The sequence below is a fragment of the Peromyscus maniculatus genome, chromosome X (assembly GCF_049852395.1).
Source record: "Peromyscus maniculatus bairdii isolate BWxNUB_F1_BW_parent chromosome X, HU_Pman_BW_mat_3.1, whole genome shotgun sequence".
NCBI lineage: Eukaryota > Metazoa > Chordata > Mammalia > Rodentia > Cricetidae > Peromyscus > Peromyscus maniculatus.
In genome coordinates this window covers 79243739-79265352 of record NC_134875.1, presented here as the reverse complement: position 1 = coordinate 79265352, position 21614 = coordinate 79243739, and the positions used below count along the sequence as shown (strand labels likewise).

General features: G+C 38.3%; 1 protein-coding gene across 1 annotated transcript in view; it reads left to right on the top strand.

Annotated features, from left to right (window-relative positions):
- Positions 1–5808: 5808 nt before the first annotated feature.
- LOC102905839 (uncharacterized) overlaps positions 5809–21614 on the top strand; it is a 42653-nt gene continuing 26847 nt past the window's right edge. The window contains exon 1 of the mRNA XM_076561723.1: positions 5809–5882. The gene's annotated coding sequence lies outside the window, so the exon portion shown is untranslated. The remainder of the gene's footprint in view (positions 5883–21614) is intronic.

Here is a 21614-nt window from a genome sequence, read left to right as displayed (position 1 = left end):
AAGTTTTCTTTCTTTCTTTGCTAATGAAACTTCAGGATTTTTCTACAGTCACCCACTTCAGAGTATGACTTCTCTCCAACTATCCCCTAGTTTATTTCCCAGTGATTCCAGCCATCTACCTGCCTGAAGTTTCTTTTAAGTACCATGTAATTCGGTTTTGTTAATTTTTAAAAAATTGTTTAGTCATTCTGTCTCTTAATTTGAGAACTCAATCTATTGTCATTCATAGTAACTAATTGTTCATAAAGAACTCCTCATTACATTGATTTTGTAACTCATGTGATGATTAATCTCAGTTGTCAACTAGATTAGATTGAGAGATGGCTGGGAAATTAGGAGTCCACACACCTCTGTGTGTTTATGTTAGGATGTTTCCAGAGATGATTAAGGCACAGCTTCTTAAACTGTGGTTATACAACTGAATGTGGAGGTTGTGAAAATTTGGCAACACTAAAAGGTTTCTGAATGTGCACCAACCTGTGGTGCTTTGGGTAGCATTCACCTGTGTTGTACCACACAACTTCACTGTAGCCTTGGTTCTAAACACACAACATTGCACTTTATACTACTTGTACCATCACATTGTGCCAACACCAGCAACACTGAAACACTTTGGCTCAGATTCAGGATTATTGTATGTTATGAATTTCTCTGTTAGTGTATATAAACTTTTCTGCTCTTATAGAAATGTAGTAGTTTAATTATGGAAAAAAATTCGGGTATTTCTCTGTCATTCTTTAGCACATATCAAATCTGTATCTTTTTGTATTGTGTTAGAATGCCTGAGAAGTCTGCTTATCCTGGGAATTAAGCTGGCTTTATGTGCTGCTTCAATGCTCCTTCTTCCTTGAGAACCTTTTCTTTATCTATAAACTCCCAGGGCTTGATTGACATGACCTTTGACCCTTCTACACTTGGATATTTGCATCCCTCTTTAGGTTTGGGAAAATTTCTGTTCTGTTGTGTTTGATTAAGATTAATCCATCTTTGGCAATATTAAGATCTTGAACTCTAAAACCCCAAATATTTGCTCTTTTTATGTGGTCTCAAAGTTTGCATGAACTTTGTCTCTCTTCATTTCTTTTTGCTCCTTGGTATATTTTATATTTATTTATTTTCAGTTTTTATGTTGTAAAATCATAATTGTATCATTTTCCCTTCCCTGTCCTCCCTCCAATCCTTCTCATGTACCCACCTTGCTCTCTTTCATATGTATATATTTCTAAACATATAAACACAATCTGCTCAGTCTGTATAATGTTACTTGTGTATAGATTCAGGGCTGACCATTTGGTACTGGATAATCAATTGGTGTACTCTTCCCTGGAGAAGACTATTTCTTCTGCTCTCAGTGTTTCTTGATTGCTTACAGTTATTTGTCTAGGATAGAGGTCCTGTGAGCTTTCTCCTTTCCACTTTAGCACCTCTATTGGCATTCTCCTTGTTCAGGTCATGTTTAGGCAGCTATGTTGGTAACTTTCATGGATATAGCTTCTCAGATTTCTAGGAGACAAAATCTCACATAAAACTTCCTTGGTGTATTTTAAAATACCATTTATTGGAATTTTCTAGTAAATTTGTTTTTGATCTATTCATGCCTTCTATCATTCTTTAATTTAAAAAAATGATTTAAAATCTTTTTCATACAATACATTTTGGTTATATTCTTTCTCCTCCCCCAACTCCTCTAAGACCTCAAATCCAGCCAACTTTGTACTTTTTGCTCCATATTAAAAAATCACAGACATACAAAAATATGGAGTGCATTTTGTGTTGACTGATTGATTACTCTTGAGCATGACGCCTTCCCTGAAGTGTGGTTGATATACCGAGTGTCACTTCATTGAAGAAAACTCTTTTTCCCTTTTCTAGTAGCTATCAATTGCAAACAGCTTCTGTGTTAGGGGTGGGAATTTGTAGCCACTTCTCTTCTCTGTACTGGGATTTTAGTGAAATTTCTAAAAGCAAATATAGACAGTACCTGCAGGTTATGCTAGAGCAATGGTGGCACAAAGCTTGTGGGAGTAAACAACCAATAACTCATTTGACTTAAGGCCCGCTCCACAAGATGAAACCCACACCTGACAACTGTTTATGTGACCAAGAACCTGAGACCAGATGGCCCAGGGACCTAGGGTAAAATCAAATAATACATGTAACACGAATTGCTAAACAGTCTTATTAATAAAAAAAAAAACAACCCAGAGCCAGATATTGGGGTGAAAACTGAGAGATCAGAGGAATAGAATAAGTCACAGCCACAAGTTCTTACTTCTAGGAAATTCTCAGCCCAAGAAAGAGCTACTTTCTGTATACTCATGCCTATATACCTTTCTGTGTCCTGCCATCTTACTTCCTCTCTCCACCCAGCTACATCACTTCCTCTTTCTCCTCAGCTCTATCACTTCCTGTCTGTCTGTACAGACCTCCAGACCCCTATGGTTAACTAGTGCTGGGATTAAAGGCATGTGCCACCATGCCTGGCTCTGTTCCCAGTGTGGCCTTGAACTCACAAAGATCTGGATGAATCTCTGCCTCCTGAATTCTAGGATTAAAGGTGTGTGCCACCACTGCCTGACCTCTATGTCTAATTTAGTAGCTGGCTCTGTCCTCTGATCCCCAGATAAATTTTATTTGTTAAGGAACAAATAAAATATCACCACAAATACTTGTCTAAACATGTAATGATAAAATGACCCCTAATGGCATTCTGCTATACTCATAGATCAGTCCCTTGCTCAGCCATCATCAGAGAAGCTTCCTCCTGCAGCAGATGGGAACAAATATAGAGACCCATATAGCCAGATATTGCATAGAGAGTGAGAGACCCTGAAAGACTCCGCCCTAAAGGGGATGTTTTCACCAATTCCCTCCTCCCAGGTCTCAGGGAACCCCAAAAAGAAGGAGGCAAAGAGACTCTAAGAGCCAGAGCGGGTGGGGATGGAAGACACCAAGAAAACCAGGCCCTCTAAATCCACATGAGCAAAGCTTCCCTCACATGAAGACTGGAGCAACATGCACAGGGATCTTCACCAGTCTTCTGTGTATATATAGTATGGCAACCAATTTAGTGTTTTTATGGGATTCTGGAGTGTGTGAATGAGTAGGTCTCTGATTCTTATCCCCTCACTTGGGCTCTTTTCCTTCTGTTTGTTTGTCTTGTCCAACTTTTTGTGAAAGTTTTTGTTTTATCTTATTACATTTTCTTTTGTAATATTTTTAAAAAATGAATGAATGAATGAAAACTAGCTACTAGAGTAATGGTTAACAACTGAACTGTCACTTGTACCTGTTGGGAGAGGGAAAAATCAGTTTTCTCCAATAGAGTGATACTAGGCATATCAAATACTACAAGACAGGCCTCATGTTCAGCAGTAGTTGACTAACATATGATGGTCTCCACAGATTTTTTTGCGTGTGCTTTTATTTGGTTATAGGGATTTTGTCTTGGGTATAGTTTTATTTTGTTTTTTTGGGCGTGGTGGTGGTTGTATTGGGTTTTTGTTTGTTTGTTAAAAAAAGAACTTAAAGTTGGGTGGGTTGGGAGGGGGAGAGGGTCTGGAAGGACTTGGTGGAAGGAAAGAATATAGTCAAAATATATTTAAATTAAAAATTGTTTCAAATAATAAAAATATAATAAAAAGAAAATATAGGCAGTACCATACATGATCAAGGTGTAGGAAAACACATTATGAATAGAATTCTATTTGTTCAAGAATTAAGGCCAACAATTGAGAAGTGAGGCTTCCTAAAACGAAAAAGTTTCTACATAGCTTAAAAAAAAAGTCAACCAACCAGGTGAAGAGGAAGCTCACAGAATAGAAGAGAATCTTTGCCAGCTATACATTTGATAGAGGCTTAATACCCAGAATATATAAACAATTAAAAAAATAAAACCCAAAGAATCTAAAAAACAAATGACCCTTTAAAAAATGGGCCTCAGGGGTTCTCAAAAGAAGAAAAAGAAAGGAGTAAGAAATAGTTTAAAAAAATGTTCATTATCTCTAGAAATTAGGGAATCACAAATGAAACCAACTCTGAGATTTTCCCTCATTCCAGTCAGAATGGCAAAGACTAACAGAACAACTGACCAGAAATGCTGGAGGGAGTGTTGAGAAAGGGGAACCCTCCTTCACCTTTGGTGGGATTGCAAACTAGGGCAGCCACTCTGGAAATCAGTGTGGTAAATTCTCAAAAAGCTAAATATAAACCTACCATATGACCAAGCTACACCACTCCTTGGTATATGCCCAAAGGACTTGACATCCTACTCCACAGATAACTCACTCAGTCAGGTTCACTGCTGCCCTATTTACAATTGCTAGGAAATGAAACAGCGTAAATATCCTTCAACTGACAAAGGCACAATGAAAATGTGACACATACACTGTGGAATTTTATTCAGCTGTAAAGAAATATAAAATAATGAATTTGCAGGTATATGGATGGAGCTAGAAAAAAAAATCATACTGATGGAGATAACCCCAATTTAGAAAGACAAATGTTGCATGTTCTTGTGAGTACATACATTGGAGTAACTGTAGAAAGCAGGAAAGTTAAAGGAAACCATTGCTGGCGTAGGAGATGTGAGAGCAACAGAGAAGTTTGTAATATCAGGGCACAAGTGATCTGATTGATTTGAACTTGCACAGTTCTTGTGCATGCTGTCACAGTCTAAGTTCTATGTATATCAGTCCTGTCATGTAAGGAGGACAGTGTTTCCTTGGAGCCATCCATTGCCTTGGGCTCTTAGAATCTTCTACCTCCTCTCCCACATAGATCTCTGAGTGTAGCTGAAGTTTTTCTGTATCCTGCCCAGTCCACAGCCACTCAGACCCAAATAAACACACAGAGGCTTATATTATTTTCAAACTATGTGGCCTAATGGCTCAGGCTTCTTGTTCTTATATCCTAAATTAACCTATTTCTACAAATATATACTTTTCCACATGGCTTGTGGCTTTTGGGTACTTTGCATCTTGCTTCTCCTGGCGGCAGCTAACAGCATCTCCCATCTCTGCCTTTCTCCTTCCTCTCTCTCAAGTTGGAATGAACGTTTTAAAATTTTATTGTATTTAATTAGACAAAAAAGGGAAAATGTGGTGATATTTTATTTGTGTGTTAATAAATAAAGCTTGCCTGAAGATCAAGGGGAAAAGGCCAGGCATTTTAAGTAAACAAGAAGCCAAGCAGCATACACCCTTAATCCCTTAGCAGACAAGATCTCTGTGTGTTCCAGGCTACACTAGGGAACACAGCCAAGCATGGTGACACATACCTTTAATCCCAGTACCAACCATAGAGGCCTGGAGGTACAGATAGACAGAAAGTGACAAAGCTGTGTAGGAAGAGAATGTAAGGTTGCTGGGCTAAGAGCCAATGAGAGCGCAGAACAGCAAGGCAATAAAGGTGTGGGTAGACAGGAAGTAACTCGCATTTGGAAGCTGCACAGTTGGTGAGGTAAGGTTGGCTGATGGCTTTCCCTATTTCCCTGATCTAAGGCTTTTACCCCAATATTTGGCTCCATGTTTTTTATTTAATAAAACCATTTAGAAATTCATCTACACCTGAGCTTTGAGGGCAGAGGGTACTTTAATTTATATAAATCTATTTTTCAACCTAAGGAGTTTACATTTATTTTTTGAACTTTCTTCTGTCTTTCTGTGAATTTTTTTTGGTAAAGTAATAAAATGGTCATGTTTTCTGGAAACCCATTGAATTTCTTTGAAATGGCTGCTCAAAATTCTCTGGAAGTTTTCCCATACTGGTTATGATCTAATAGTGCCTTGTACCTTATGTTGTTTTATTAGGTGGAGTCACAGTTTCTTGAAATCTTTTCATGTTTGCCAGCATGGGCTGTGATCTGGACAGTTGAAGATCAGGTATTTATTTATTCTAGTCTTCATAAGCTGAATTTGTGCCCTTCTTTACAAAGATTCTCCTTATCTTCTGTGACTATAGTCACTTTCATCTTTTCAGCACTGGATGATACCCTGGCCCTGATATGTTAGGAGTTTCATTTGGGATTATATTTATCGGTTCAGTGCTAGAGGGAAATCTGTGATCACATTTGTTCCAACTGCACTATTGTATTGTTCAGAATAAGTGAATAAAATAGAAAGAGGAGCCCCAGAAGCCTCTCTGCAGAGCTGGGATCAGCCAGGTGCTTTGTTCTGTGGTCAGATAATGCAGATTTTTGCCCGCAGAGTCATCAAGGGTGAATTAGCTGTAGGCTTACAAGTTACACCTTTGGCCACCAAACTATGTTGTGGTCTGGGCCTGCAGCCCTTTCTTGCCCCCAACCAGAATAAGACTAGATTTAGACCAATCTTCTTGCTGCTATGGGCTTTCTATAGCTGAATTGGACTAATGGACCAAGAACATTGCAACCAGATATGTGTTATGCTAGCTGTGCTGAGCTGTGTCGCACCTGAGTCTCACAGCTACAGGACCTTGTACAGTGTTAGGAAGAGGGCAGCTCATTCTGAGGCTGGAACTGATACGGCTGAAACTTGGTTCTAGTCCAAAGTACATAGGTCTCCTCCTCCTGCTGGAGCCTGTCTGACAGGTCTATCTGAGTTCTGGCCTATATGTGGTAAGTTCAGGTTTTGGTCGTTGCTTATTGTCACCATGGCAGCCTGGCACTGTGCTCAGAGAAAGAGGCCTGCACTATATTTTGTGCTCTGCCCTTTAGTGGGAGGAGTCCTGCTTCTTTTTTTATTTTATTTTATTTTACAATACAATTCAGTTCTATGTATCAGCCACGGATTCCCTTGTTCCCCCCCCCCCCCCCCCCCCGCCTCCCTCCCCTTCACCCCACCCCACCCCCAATTCCCACCTCCTCCAGGGCAAATCCTCCCCTGAGGACTGAGATGAACCTGGTAGACTCAGTCCAGGCAGGTCCAGCCCCCCTCCCAGGCCGAGCCAAGCGACCCTGCATAAGCCCCATGTTTCAAACAGCCAACTCATGCACTGAGCACAGGACCAGGTCCCATTGGTCTCAACAATTCTCGATCATATAAACCCTTCTCTTTCTTGCTAATTGGACTTCTGGAACTCCACCCGGGGCCTAGCCGTGGATCTCTGCGTCCAGATTCCTCAGTCATTGGATGGGGTTTCTAGCATGACAGTTAGGGTGTTTGGCCATCCCATCACCAGAGTAGGTCAGTTCGGCCTTTCTCTCTACCATTGCCAGCAGTCTATTATGGAGGTATCTTTGTGGATTTCTGTGGACCTCTCTAGCACTTTGCTTCTTCCTATTCTCATGTGGTCTTCATTTACCATGGTCTCCTATTCCTTGTTCTCCCTCTCTGTTGTTGATCCAGCTGGGATGTCCCGCTCCTCCAAGCTCTCTTTCCCTCGACCCTCGCTGTTCATTACCCCCACTCATGTCCAGGCTGTTCATGTAGCTCTCATCCATTTCTCTGTCATTGGGTGATCCCCGTGTCTTTCTTGGGGTCCTGTTTTCCAGGTAGCCTCCCTGGTGATGTGAGTAGCAGTCCAGTCATCCTTGTTCCACATCTAGTATCCTCCTATGAGTGAGTACATACCATGTTTGTCTTTCTGAGTCTGGGTAACCTCACTCAGGACGATTTTTTCTAGATCCATCCATTTGCCTGCAAACCTCATGATGTCATTTTTTCTCTGCTGAGTAGTACTCCACGGTGTATATGTACCACATTTTATTTATCCATTCTTCAGTTGAAGGGCATCTAGGTTGTTTCCAGGTTCTGTATATTACAAACAATGCTGATACGAACATACTGAGCAAGTGCTCTTGTGGTATGATTGAACATTCCTTGGGTATATGCCCAAGAGTGGTATAGCTGGGTCTTGGGGGAGATTGATTCCCAATTTTCTAAGAAAGCCCCATATTGATTTCCAGAGTGGCTGTACAAGCTTGCATTCCCACCAGCAGTGGAGGAGAGTTCCCCTAGCTTCACGTCCTCTCCAGCATAAGCTGTCTTTAGTGTTTTTGATCTTAGCTATTCTGACAGGTGTAAGGTGGTATCTCAGAGTTGTTTTGATTTGCATTTCCCTGATAATTGGGGATGTTGAGCAATTCCTTAAATGCCTTTCAGCCATTTGAGTTTCCTCTGTTGAGAATTCTCTGTTTAGTTCTATAGCCCATTTCTTAATTGGACTGTTGGGCATTTTGATGTCTAATTTCTTGAGTTCTTTATATATTCTGGATATCAGTCCTCTGTCAGATGTGGGGTTGGTGAAGACCTTTTCCCATTCTGTAGGCTGTCGCTTTGCCTTGTTGACTGTGTCCTTTGCTCTACAAAAGCTTCTCAGTTTCAAGAGGTCCCATTGGTTGATTGTTTCTCTCAGTGTCTGTGCTACTGGTGTTATATTTAGGAAGTGATCTCTTATGCCAATGCGTTCAAGAGTACTTCCTACTTTCTTTTCTAGCAGGTTCAGAGTAGCTGGATTTATGTTGAGGTCCTTGATTCACTTGGACTTAACTTTTGTGCACGGTGATAGATATGGATCTATTTGTAGCCTTCTACATGTTGATATCCAGTTATGCCAGCACCATTTGTTGAAGATGCTTTCTTTTTCCATTGTACACTTTTGGCTTCTTTGTCAAAAATTATATATTCATGGGTGTGCAGATTAATGTCAGAGTCTTCAATTCTATTCCATTGGTCCACATGTCAGTTTTTATGCCAGTACCAGGCTGTTTTTGTTACTGTAGCTCTATAGAAGAGCTTGAAGTCAGGAATCGTTATGCCTCCAGAGGTTGTTTTATTGTACAGGATTCTTTTGGCTATCCTGGGAGATTAAGGGGATACAAATTGGAAAGGAAGAAGTCAAGCTTTCCCTATTTGCAGATGACATGATAGTATACTTGAGTGACCCCAAAGATTCCACCAAGGAACTGATACAGCTTATAAACACCTTCAGCAACATAGCAGGATACAAGATCAACTCAAAAAAATCAGTAGCCCTCCTATATACAATTGACAAACAGGCTGAGAAGGAAATCAGAGATACATCACCCTTTACAATAGCCACAAATGATATAAAATACCTTGGGGTAACACTAACCAAGCAAGTGAAGGACCTATATGACAAGAACTTTAAGTCCCTGAAAAAAGAAATTGAAGAAGATGTCAGAAAATGGAAAGATCTCCCATGCTCATGGATAGGCAGGGTTAACATAGTAAAAATGGCAATTTTACCAAAAGCAGTCTACAGATTCAATGCAATCCCCATCAAAATACCAACACAATTCTTCACAGACCTGGAAAGAATAATACTCAACTTCATATGGAGTCCTGCTTCTTGCTCTGTCATTCGTTATTGGAGCCAAACACTTGATCTTGGCCAGTTACAGTGGCTCAGTTCACAGGTGATGGTCTCTTCATAGGATTCATGGGCTTTACCCAACACTGTGTTTCACTGTGCCTGGAATGATACTGGATTCCAAGCCTATCATAATTCTCTCCTCAAAAACAAGAGGTGCTCCTTTCTGTGCCAACAGTTGCTGGCAGTTGGGGAAGGGAAGATGTAGGCAACTCTTTTTTTTTTCTTTTTCTTCAATGGGATATTGCATTTTCTTATACTAGTAGCAAGCACCACGGTCCCATACATGATTTACTTCCTGAAGGGAGCATAAAGAGCTATTCAACCTGGTATACCAGTGTGGAGAAAGCACCAAATGATATTGATTGGCTGACGTCTCGTGCTAATTCCCTATCACAGTTTTTCAAACCTACCTTTCATTAAAAGTACTTTATTCTGTTTCCTCTCTGCTCCTAATGTTATCACTGAATCAACCAGCTACAATGTTAGATATTTTCCACAATCGGCTTCAGTAAATGCCCTCATGAAAAAGTGATTCACTCCAATCAAATTCCGGTTTGCAGGAATTTTGAGTTCCTATAGCACCTCTAAATAGATTGCAGAGTGGCTATTTTGTGAAGCCGTGGCATTCCTGATCTTAAAAATCCATCCCATACCTTTTGTTGCCTGTTAGGCTGCAGGCTTCCATGTCAACTATGGGTTCTTGGTTCTTCAGGGTTTCTTCAAAGTTAGGAAGAGGGGCATGTAAACAGGCTACCCAATGCATGCTGTTCTTAGTAGTATTATTTTATTGCTCCCTTAGATTGCTTTAAGTCTTTAGGAAATTTCCCAAATTCTGAAATAGTTACATTTGACACTTCTTTCAAGTGTTCTTTTTTTGCTTTTATAGAGGAACTGGTTTTGTAGGGCCTTTATGATTCCAGAAGTTAGTTTCTCTTGGAGCACTTTTGATTTTTTTCCAAGCTTATTTTCCCAGACTCAACTCACTATGAAAAGTAAAGTTACAGAAAATGGGTAGTATAATTATGATTTGTTTTCCAGCGGTATCTGCTCATCTTCCATAGATGAGGGCTTCTGAAGACTCCTCCTTTCTGCAATAGCACGTGCATTTGTTTAGGCTTTTTAATTCTACCACTTTAAACATAAACTTACTTGAATTAATACACTATGCATTTGAAGGCATATTATTAGTATTATTTATTGTATTAAACTTGCGAGGTAAGTACTGTTGTTAATAATTATAGCTTTTTATTAATAAGAAGCTATTATTAACCATGAGCATTAGTACTAGAATTGACTAGTTTATTGAGTTTAGCTAGGGGATAAATGATAATTATCATGCTTTCTAGATAATGGTCTTGGTTGTATTCCAGTGCTTTTTATGGTAATGTGTCGGTGCTACATTTTGCTTTCATCTTCCAGATTCTCTATTTCCCAGGAAGTCTTTGTGTTCTTGACACCATCTTGTTCAAAATCCACTTCCTTATTGTGGATTTCTCCAAGGCCTTTGCTACTTCAAATAATTTGTATTATGAGGTTATCTTGCAAGATCAAAAAAGTCAATGGTCTTCCCTTAATTATACATGTTAAATCTATATAGGAACACACTATGGTTTCCTATAAATGTGCTGTCTTTGCCTTCTTGCTTAAGCTTGCACATCCCTTCTCATTCTCCACCCCATTCCATTTTCAGCTGGAGTTGCCAGTTCCAAGAGCTACTCAGGTCAACACAGCCTCCACCCCCATGCCTTGCTCAAAGGCAGGCACCACCTGTTATATTGGGTTTCTAGAAATTACTTTTCAAAGGCAGTTGTCTCTCTATTTTTCTTCTGTGAAGAAATGTTATCCAGTACTTGTTGAGAGCTCTTGGCACATATGCTTGCTTCCTTCAATCTGGGAACTAGGCAGTGTGAACAAGTGAGGGCATCAGATATAAATATCACTTTAGAGTTCACAGTGCCCACTCTTGCATGAACAGATAGAGGGAGATCCAGAAGTAGCAAAGTAATTCCAGAAATGCTTGATGGGGTAGTATTAAAATCACCTTAGTTATTTTATGTGTAGAAATGGTTCATTTGCTCACAAAGCTTTTGGCTCAGTATAACTGGAACTATCAGTAAATGTGTGACAAATGTACTTGAACTTGGACATTAAAATATTTCTGTGCCCTCAATCCCCATTTTGTCTCTCTTATAAAATGAACTAAGTTCTATTTTTCTAATTTAATTGAAACAAAATTTGAAGTGAAATTACAACAGAAATTTACAAATTCACACCTGAATTCTTCAGTCAAGCAGCCAAAGTTCTTTAAAAGGCTCCTTTCACACAGTCCTGTTATCTTCCTGACCCTAAAAAGATCCCTGCTTTAACTGACTTTCATCCAATGCCAGCCTGCCAGCATACTGCATCCTCCACTCAAAGCATTATATAAATAGAAGTGTCATGGGGGCACTGGGAAGCAGACGAGTTCTTGGTGGCAGGGGATGAGACAGTGTGGGGAGAGATGATGCCAAAGAACTGGGCATTGGTCAGAAAGGCATACTTGAAATTTTTCAATTTTGGCTCTCTAAAAAATGGGGCCAAAGAGCAAAGAAAATATAAAGAGGTTTACTTTGTATTAAATATTTTTTATTCATGCTATTAAATATCCTCATTCAGATTATTGTGTGGAGGAAAAACTGAAAATGTATTGCCAGATCAGTTGGTCATATGTCTCTAGTTAAATTCCATGTGCTAATTGGACTCTTAAGCATTCAGACCTAAAGTATGTGTGTCCTAGAAACCAAGTAGAATAACAGTGTGTTGCTAAGCTGAAGGAAACAGCTCCATTTTTGCCATTTGGCACCTAACACCATATGTTGAATTACTCCTTTGCTTCTTGGACATTTGAAACACATCATAATGTGCCATTATATATTTGGTTAGAAATTCTCTTATTGAGGTAACAGTGACATCATCATATTTCTTGACATTCTATTAAAGTAGAAATATAGATTTTCATGCATTGAGTTGAATGAAAACATCATGGGGATATTTTACAAACTCCCTAGTAACAGATGTCCTGTGTGATAAGAAAAATCCTTTATATTTGCATTGCACATTTGAAATTTACAGTGGCTGAAATGAATATTATCTAACTTGATTCTTTTAACAACACTGTGACTAGGTAATTGCTATTAGCTTTTATTTACTTATGTAAGAACAAGATAGGGAATTGATTTAGTTTGACAATGATTCAGAGTGACACTCTTTGTGGAACAGCTGAGGATACTAGCTAGATGTTTTAAATTCCAGACTTAATCTCATTTCTTCATTACATGGGTTACAAAATGAGAGGTGAAAAGATGTTATACAGCCCCTACACCATTTATCTTGGTTTTCTGCTTCAGTTCTTTTTTGTTCTTTCTTCAAATAGTTTGTACCATTTACCAGCCTACTATGAGAACATCAAGTTGCCTCAATGACCACCCCCTAAAGCTGATTTTCTGGAGTATACTTATGCTTATAATTTTGAGTTTTAGTTTATATTTAATTGTATAACTTTATTTTTATTACATAAATTTTATTTTAACTAAAAACATGTACTGTACTTTGGGAATACCTTGGAGTGGAATTCCTGGGTAATTTTATGCTTTTTAAGAAAAGATTTATTTAGTCAGGTGTGATTTGCACACCCTTAATCTCAATACTCTAGAGGCAGAGGCAGGTGGATCTCTGTGAATTTGAGGCCAACCTGGTTTACATGCAGAGTTCCACTCTAGCCAGTGCAACATAGTGAGATAATGAGGACCTATGTCATAAAAGAGAAAGGAAAAAATTGGTTTTTAAAAAATTACATGTATGTGTGTCTGTGTGGAAGTACATTCATGGGGATACAGTCAGCTGTGGAGGCCAGAAAAAGGTGTTGAATCCCCCTGAAGATGGAGGTATAGTCTGTTGTGCCCAATGTGGTGAAAGGGATTGAACTCAGGTCTTCTACAAGAGTAGTGAGCACTCTTAATCACTGAGCTCTCTCTCCACCCCTACAAACTATTTTGAACAGTTTGTTGTGTTTCCACCAGACATGAAGGAAGAAGCCAATTTCTATATAGCTTCAACAAAACTTGTTGCATATATATATATATATATATATATATATATATATATATATATATATATATACCATCTGCCTTTCTTCATCTGCTCATCTGCATTGCAATAACAGATACTTAAATACTTAAATCTGGGTAATTTGTAACATGTGCAAATTACTTTCTCCTCATTCCGGAGGCTGTGAAGTCCAAGATAAAGACACCATGGCGTCAGTGTCTGGTTCCTCACATATGGTGCTTCACATGTTATACATGCTAGGTAAACTTCCTGTAGCCTCTTAAAATGCTTAGTCCTACTACAACTTGATATGGCATATTTTGTTGATATCCAATGCAGGCCTGCCATTTCTTGAACAGAAATGGAGAAGGAGTGGATTGAGGATGAGGACAGGGTGGAGTGGGGTGGGGTGGGGTGGGGAAGGGACTGGGAGCATCGAATTGTAAATTAAATGAATGAATGAATGAATAAACAAATAAATAAATAAATGGATAGATAAATAAATAAATAAATGGGTTCTAATCCCATTCATACAGATTTTGCCTTCATGCCTCCTTAGGAGGATATTGGGGCCCGTGCCTTTATGACCCAATCACCTCCTAAGTGCCCATCTCTTAATACTATTGCATTGGAACTCTGTATCATGGCTCACATCTTAAATTCCAGCATTTGGAATTGCAAAGGCAGACAGATCTCTGTGAGTTTGAGGCCAGCCTGGTCTACACAGAGAGTTTCAGGACAGCCAGAGCCACATAGTGAGACACAGTCTCAAAAAATACTGTTGCATTATGGATAAAATTTCATTATATGAATCTTAGGAGTACACAGACACTCAGGTCAGATTACCACCTTAAGTAGGTGTGAGGTGGCATTTGTAAAGAAAGCAAAAATTGAGAAAGGTTGATGAGGATACAGGAAAGAAAGTAAATCTACAATGTTAGTCCTATACATTAGACTATGCACTTTATAAATTATTATAGAGGTTTCTCAAAAAACTGAGAACAAAACTATATGATCCCACTACACCTCTCCTGGGGATGCACCTATAAAAATCAAGGGCTGGGGCCGGAGATGATTCAGTGATTAAGAGCACTTATTGTTCTTTCGTAAGACCTGAGTTCAGCATTCGTATGGTGGTTCACAATGATCCATAATTCTAGTTTCAGTGGATCCAATGGCCTCTTCTGGCCTCTGCAGCCTCAAGGAATGCCTATGCACACAACATGGAACACATATGCATGCAGCAAAACCACTTGTACACATAAAAATAAAATAAAACTGTAAAATTCAAAAAGAACTCAAGGTCAACATACAATAGATTTATCTGTACACATACAGCCTATTCTACTGCCTTTGGTTACCGACCAGAAATAGAAGGTTAAATCCCTATTGCTGAAGATACCATGCACTTCAGAAACAAGGTCCTGAAGCCCCTAGGCTGGAACTGACTTGCATGTACCTTCCCTGCAAACTAGAAGGCATCATACAAGCTTCCAAAGGTGGAAGGTAACCAACAATCCTATCCAGCTATGACACCTATGTTACACATCAACAACCAGCATGGCACAATAACACTAAGGATGCAGTAGTGGCACACATACTTTGGTGGTAACCAACAGTTCTAATTGGACTTAAGACCAATGCAAAAAGAGAGGTACCATGCTTGATACTGGTAATTTAGCCAGCTGCTCAGTGCTAATGAAATCATAATTATTGAAGGCAAATTTACAACCATTAATTTACTAAATCAACACAATCTATAATAACAATTTATAAACATTTACCCTTATTCCCATGGTTAAGTGTAGTCCTCCACCCCCATCAAGGAAACTTTCTGGATGCAACAGATGGAGATCATTACCACAACCAACCAAACTACAGAGTTGTGGAACCAAGTCCCAATGGAACATCTACAAACACTCTTACACCTAAAGTTCAGGGAACGTCATGGGAGAGGGGGTGGAAAGACTGTAAAAACCAGAGGACGAGGGAGTTTGCTGTGAGATTATGTCTCTTAGTAACACCAGAATCTGTATCCATAAAGCCTCACCAATGAACCAATGAAACCAAACATGAGCTGAACAAGGATGACACCAAAGAACATGCTAAACTGGACAGAGAAAAGTTCATGAGGCCTCATCCCAACACGAAGAACTATAAGCATCCATGGAAAGCTGGAAACAGGAGAGATAGTCTTCCTTAGGGAAGAGCACACAAATTGATTGTACAATGCCAAAAATGGTCAGCTCTGAAAACATGCACACAGGTAATATTGTATATTGTATATAGTCAACAGCTTATATTTAGGAATATGTGTACATAAAAATATAATGCAATAACAAGGATGCATGCAATAACAATTAGTAAAAAAAAGAGGCCATAAATTTGAAGGAGAATGGGTATATGGGAGGATTTGGAGGGATGAAAGGGAAAGGAACAGTGTTATAAATAAATTATAATCTTAAAACTAAAATGTTAAACAACAATAACAAGAACCAAACAAACAAAACTCCACAGAAGCAAAGAAATGGGTTTTATCATGGCATCTTCATGCATATTTATCATTATACTTTGTTCTCATTCATTCCCCTCCCCGAAAATCCTCCCCTGTACTATTATGCCCCCTAGATGATTCCCATTATTCCCCCAGTTAGTTCCTATTCTGCTTTACTATTACATGTATCCCATTGCTCTATTTCTTACCACCCCCCATGATCCTCTCCCTAGTTTCATGGCCTACAAACATACATATATAAGCATACATACACATATGATTTTAAACGATTGTGTGTATGTGTGTGTGCATGAGTTCAGGTACCTACAGAGGCCAAAGGCATTGGATTCCCCTTAGATCTGGATTTACAGGCAGTTGTGAGCCACCTGACATGGGTGCTGGGAACCAACTTGGGTCTTCTGCAAGAGCACTATATACTCTTAACCACTGAGTCATCTCTCCAGCCTTCACATATATAATTTTAAATATAGGTTCCACATAGGAGAGAAAAACATGATATTTGTCTTTCTGAGTTTAGCTTCTATCACTTATGGTAATAATTTCCAATTTTATCTATTTTCCTTCAATTGCCATGATTTTATTATTCTTTTTGGCTTCATAAAATTTCATTCTGCACACCCATATTTATTGCAGCACTTTTCACAATAGCTAAAATATGCTGCCAGCATAGATGCCCATCAGTGACTAGTAGGGAAAATGTGGTATATAAGCACAATGAAGTTTTATTCAGCCATGAAGAAGAGTAAAATTATATAATTTTCAGGAAAATGGACACAACAGGCAATCATCATAATGAGTAAAATAATAAAAACTCAGAAAAATAAGTACTCCACATTTTTTTCTCACATGTGGAATCAAGATGTAAATAAAGGCTGAAAGGTATTATTAGGGAGGGGACTAGAGGGAAGGCTAAAGAAGGCAATGGGATGAATATGATCAAAGTATATTATATCCATGTATCAAAATTCCCCAAATCCATCATTTTGTATAATTAATATGTGGTGTGAAAATTAGTCCTACAGAGAAACTCCTGGCAATGTAAAGTCATTTAGTCACTGTGGAAATATTTTTGTGGTTCCTTAAAGCAAACAAACGAACAACAATCAGAGAATTGGTATGCCCCAAATAAGTGAAAACAGTATCTCAAACATCCTCTTTCTTAGCAACATTTTATAACAGTATAATATATGTCAGTCAAAAGAGTGAACAACTTGCATAAGCCATAAAAATGAGTAAAATTCTAACATGTTACAACAAATAAATACCATATATAGTGTGTGTGGTGTGGGTAAGTGTGATCACCACATGTGGGTGGGGCCTGAGTATTAAACTCAGATTGTCAGGCTGGTATCAAGTGCAATTTCACTTATCCCATAAACAAGTCTTGAAATATTACTTCAAATAAGTCAGATTGAAATGTTACGATTCTATGTATGAGAAATAACTATAATAGACAACTTCATGGCTGCAGAAGTAGATTAGAAGCTACCAGGGAAAATGGTGGGAATAAGGGTTGTTGTTTACTTAATACATTTTGTATTGGGGGAGATGAAAAAATTTGGAAATAATGTGGGGTTACACAATAATGTGAACATAAATAATGTTGCTATAATTGTTTCCTGGAGTTTTTTTCAGTTAATCAGTTTTTCTTCTCTTTACCACATTACCTATATTCTCTCTGTCAAAGAAGTTTACTCCAACTTACAATCCTGCAAACCAGAAGCCCGAGGGAATTGCCTTTAGTTTTTCTTTTGTAATTCCCTGCTTATCTCAGTTTTACATTCTTCTGTCTCAAACTATCTCTTCTCAAAACTATTCGCTTCCTCTAACCCCCAGTTAGCTACTTTCCTCATGAAGACTCATCCAATTCTTATTCAGTCTCTTATAATAGCCTTAACATTTATACATGATTTTTTAAACTTCTCTTCTCTTCTTCTTGGATTAATTGAAAATATGCATGGAATTCTTAGTAAGTTACCGTTGTCTGCAGAGTAGTTCCAAAGGTCTTAGTTTGTAGCTCAGCTAGATCCTTCATGTTCTACTTCCTCTGCACTGTCTAGCCACATGCTTCCAATCAATCTCATCCTTAGTTGTAAACATAATAAAACAGTTGCAAAGTGTTTGTCTGCCTCTTCACTTGGGCTCCTTAAGGGATTATATCTTCCTGATTTATTTATCCTCCAAACTTAGCACAGCAAATCACATGTACAAGTGGCTTTTAGGTGTTTGTCGAGTGTATGAACTTAGAGTGTTTTCTTACATCACTTTAATAATTTCGAGATTTAAACCTTTAGGATGTCATTTGTCTGTTAGCTAGCATCTTACTTATGAAATGGTATATATTCATAATGAAAATAAAGGCTCCAAATGAACTCTTTATTTCTATTTACAAACAGTAAAACTCAAGTAGTATAATCTACTGTTTGTCTATTCTTAGCTTTAATGTACACAGAAAGAAGCCCTCTGTTGACATGACACAGCCAAAAAGGCTTTACTTCTCTTGCTACTTATGAACTGAGGAACACTGAGCAAGTTATTTCACAACTTTGGTACAATTTACTTTTTTAAATGATGAATTATGGTGTCATATCTACTCCATGTAACTGGTGCTATGAAAGATTAAATGAGACCCTGCATGCAAATTTTCCTTGGAATATTAGAGATTATTATAGCCACTTTGAAATCCTTTGGAGGAATAGATTGTTGGTATAAATTCATTGCATAACATAAGGGATTATCATTTTGATATTGATATTGGGCTAAAAATTCATGATCCTAAGTTTTCAGATTTATCAGACTTAATTTTTAGCAGATAATGGCCATTGAATAACATTTGTGAGTGTAATAAGTATTGTTGGTCTAAATTATGATGGAGTTTCAATGTTGCAATATTCAAGTAAAAAGTAGGACTGTATGTAGTTATCATGACCAAATTAATGGAGAAATTTGAATTATTATTAAGAGAACAAAATGAGATAGTACATGAAAATTATTTCTTACTATCTCTCATTAAATCTTATTTCAGTCTAATTTTAATCAAATAGATAAATCTTCAACATTAAATATTTTTAGCTAGGCCCCAAACTTTCTAAATGTTAAAGAAAACAAAACCAATTAAAACAGTGTCGCTGATGGTTAAGGATGTTGAATATTTTTCAAAACTGTTTCTCAGACATTTATATCTCATCTTTTGAGAACACTGTCTTTAGTTCCAGGCCCTATTTTTAATTTTTTTAGTTCATTGTATATTCTAGATCAGTGATTCCCAAACTTTCTATTGCTGTGACTCTTTAATATAGCTAAGGGTACTTGGATATTCATAAGTGGGCATATCTGTATGTTGGTAGATTTATCTGGAGACTGATAGAGTAGTGTCTCAGTTCCTAAGACCATAAGAAAATATGTGTTTTCCAGTGGTCTTAGGTGACCTTTAGGGGTTGTGACCCACAGACTGAGAACCAGTGTTCAAGATATTAACCCTCTATCAGAGGTATAGTTGGTTAAAACATTTTTCCTACTGTGTAAGCTGCCTTTTCACTCAAATGATGGTGTCCTGTACTGTAGGGAAACTTTTGGTTCATCAAGTCCCGTTTATTATTTATTGGTCTTGATACCTGAACTAGAAGAATTCTGTTCAGAAAGTCCTTTTCTGTGCCAATAAGATCAGGAGTACTTCTTACATTCTCTTCTATCAGACATGTCCTCTGGAATAGTGACATGAACCTCATAGGAGTAACCAATCACTTTCTGACTGTATTTGAATTCCACTCCACAAGATGATACCTATACCTAGCACCAATTACTAGGTCCAGACCCTGTGGCTAGATAACTTATAGACCTTAGGGAGGAACCTGCTATTATTATTCTGCTAAATGGACACAGTGTTAAACCAACTCCTAATTATACCTATAGATCAGTGCATCTATCAACCCTCACCTAAGAAACTTCTATTTATAGAAAATGGTGATGAACACAGAGAGTCATAACTAGTTAAGATGTAAAGAATAAGAGAATGAAGAATTCTCAGCCTTAACTGGAACATATATACCACAATTCTTTCCCCTTTGTCCCAGAGAACTTTGCTGAAGAGGGAGCAGGAAGAATGTAAGAGACAGAAGTGGTAGATAACATTAGAAAATGATGTTTTCTGGATATAGGAGGGCAGGTACATATATGAACCCACATTGGTTATAATAACATGCAAGCCCAAGCCAGAACAAATCGCAGTAGGGAGTTGGGCACAAAATTCTGCTTCTAGCCAAGACCTATTGGCAATTGTTAGCTCCTGAGAAAAGGAGACAGAGTGTATCACCTGCTATGTCAACAAGGCCACACATCCAAGAATAGATAGCAAAATTTCAACTTGATAGGTTTAAAAAAAGGACACAAAAAATGAAAGGGAGATGACTGTGACTAAATCACTTGGAATATACTTAGTACTTAATAATTATTTGATAGTTTAATAAGTAAATTTCACACAAAAAACATGTCTTCCTGGGTGGTGGTGGCACATGCCTTTAATCCCAGCACTCGGGAGTCAGAGGCAGGTGGATCTGTAGAACAGCCAGCCTGGTCTACAGAGCAAATTCCAGGAAATCCAGGGCTACATAGTGAAACCCTGTCCCAAAATACCAATAAAAAAAATAAAAGAAAGAAAACCACACTGGCACAGGAGATCACTTCCTAAATATAACACCAGTAGCACAGACACTGAGAGAAACAATCAATCAATGGGACCTCTTGAAACTGAGAAGCTTTTGTAGAGCAAAGGACACAGTCAACAAGACAAAAAGACAGCCTACAGAATGGGAAAAGATCTTCACCAACCCCACATCTGACAGAGGGCTGATATCCAGAATATATAAAGAACTCAAGAAATTAGACATCAAAATGCCCAATAGTTCAATTAAGAAATGGGCTATAGAGCTAAATAGAAAATTCTCAACAGAGGAAGCTCAAATGGCTGAAAGACATTTAAGGAATTGCTCAACATCCCTAATCATCAGGGAAATGCAAATCAAAACAACTCTGAGATACCACCTTACACCTGTCAGAATGGCTAAGATCAAAAACACTGAAGACAGCTTATGCTGGAGAGGATGTGGAGCTAGGGGAACTCTCCTCCACTGCTGGTGGGAATGCAAACTTGTACAGCCACTTTGGAAATCAATATGGCACTTTCTTAGAAAATTGGGAATCAATCTCCCTCAAGACCCAGCTATACTACTCTTGGGCATATACCCAAGGAATGTTCAATCATACCACAAGGGCACATGCTCAGCTATGTTCATAGCAGCATTATTTGTACTAGGCAGAACCTGGAAACAACCTAGATGCCCTTCAACTGAAGAATGGATAAATAAAATGTGGCACATATACACAATGGAGTACTACTCAGCAGAGAAAAACAATGACATCATGAGGTTTGCAGGCAAATGGATGGATCTAGAAAAAATCATCCTGAGTGAGATTACCCAGACTCAGAAAGACAAACATGGTATGTACTCACTCATAGGTGGATACTAGATGTAAAACAAAGAATGACTAGACTGCTATTCACAACTCTAGGGAGGCTACCTAGAAAAGAGGAACCTAAAAAAGACACAGGGATCACCCAATGACAGAGAAATCTACATGAGCAAAATGGACATGAGGTGGGGGTGGGTAATGAAGGGCAAGGGTCGAGGGAAAGAGAGCT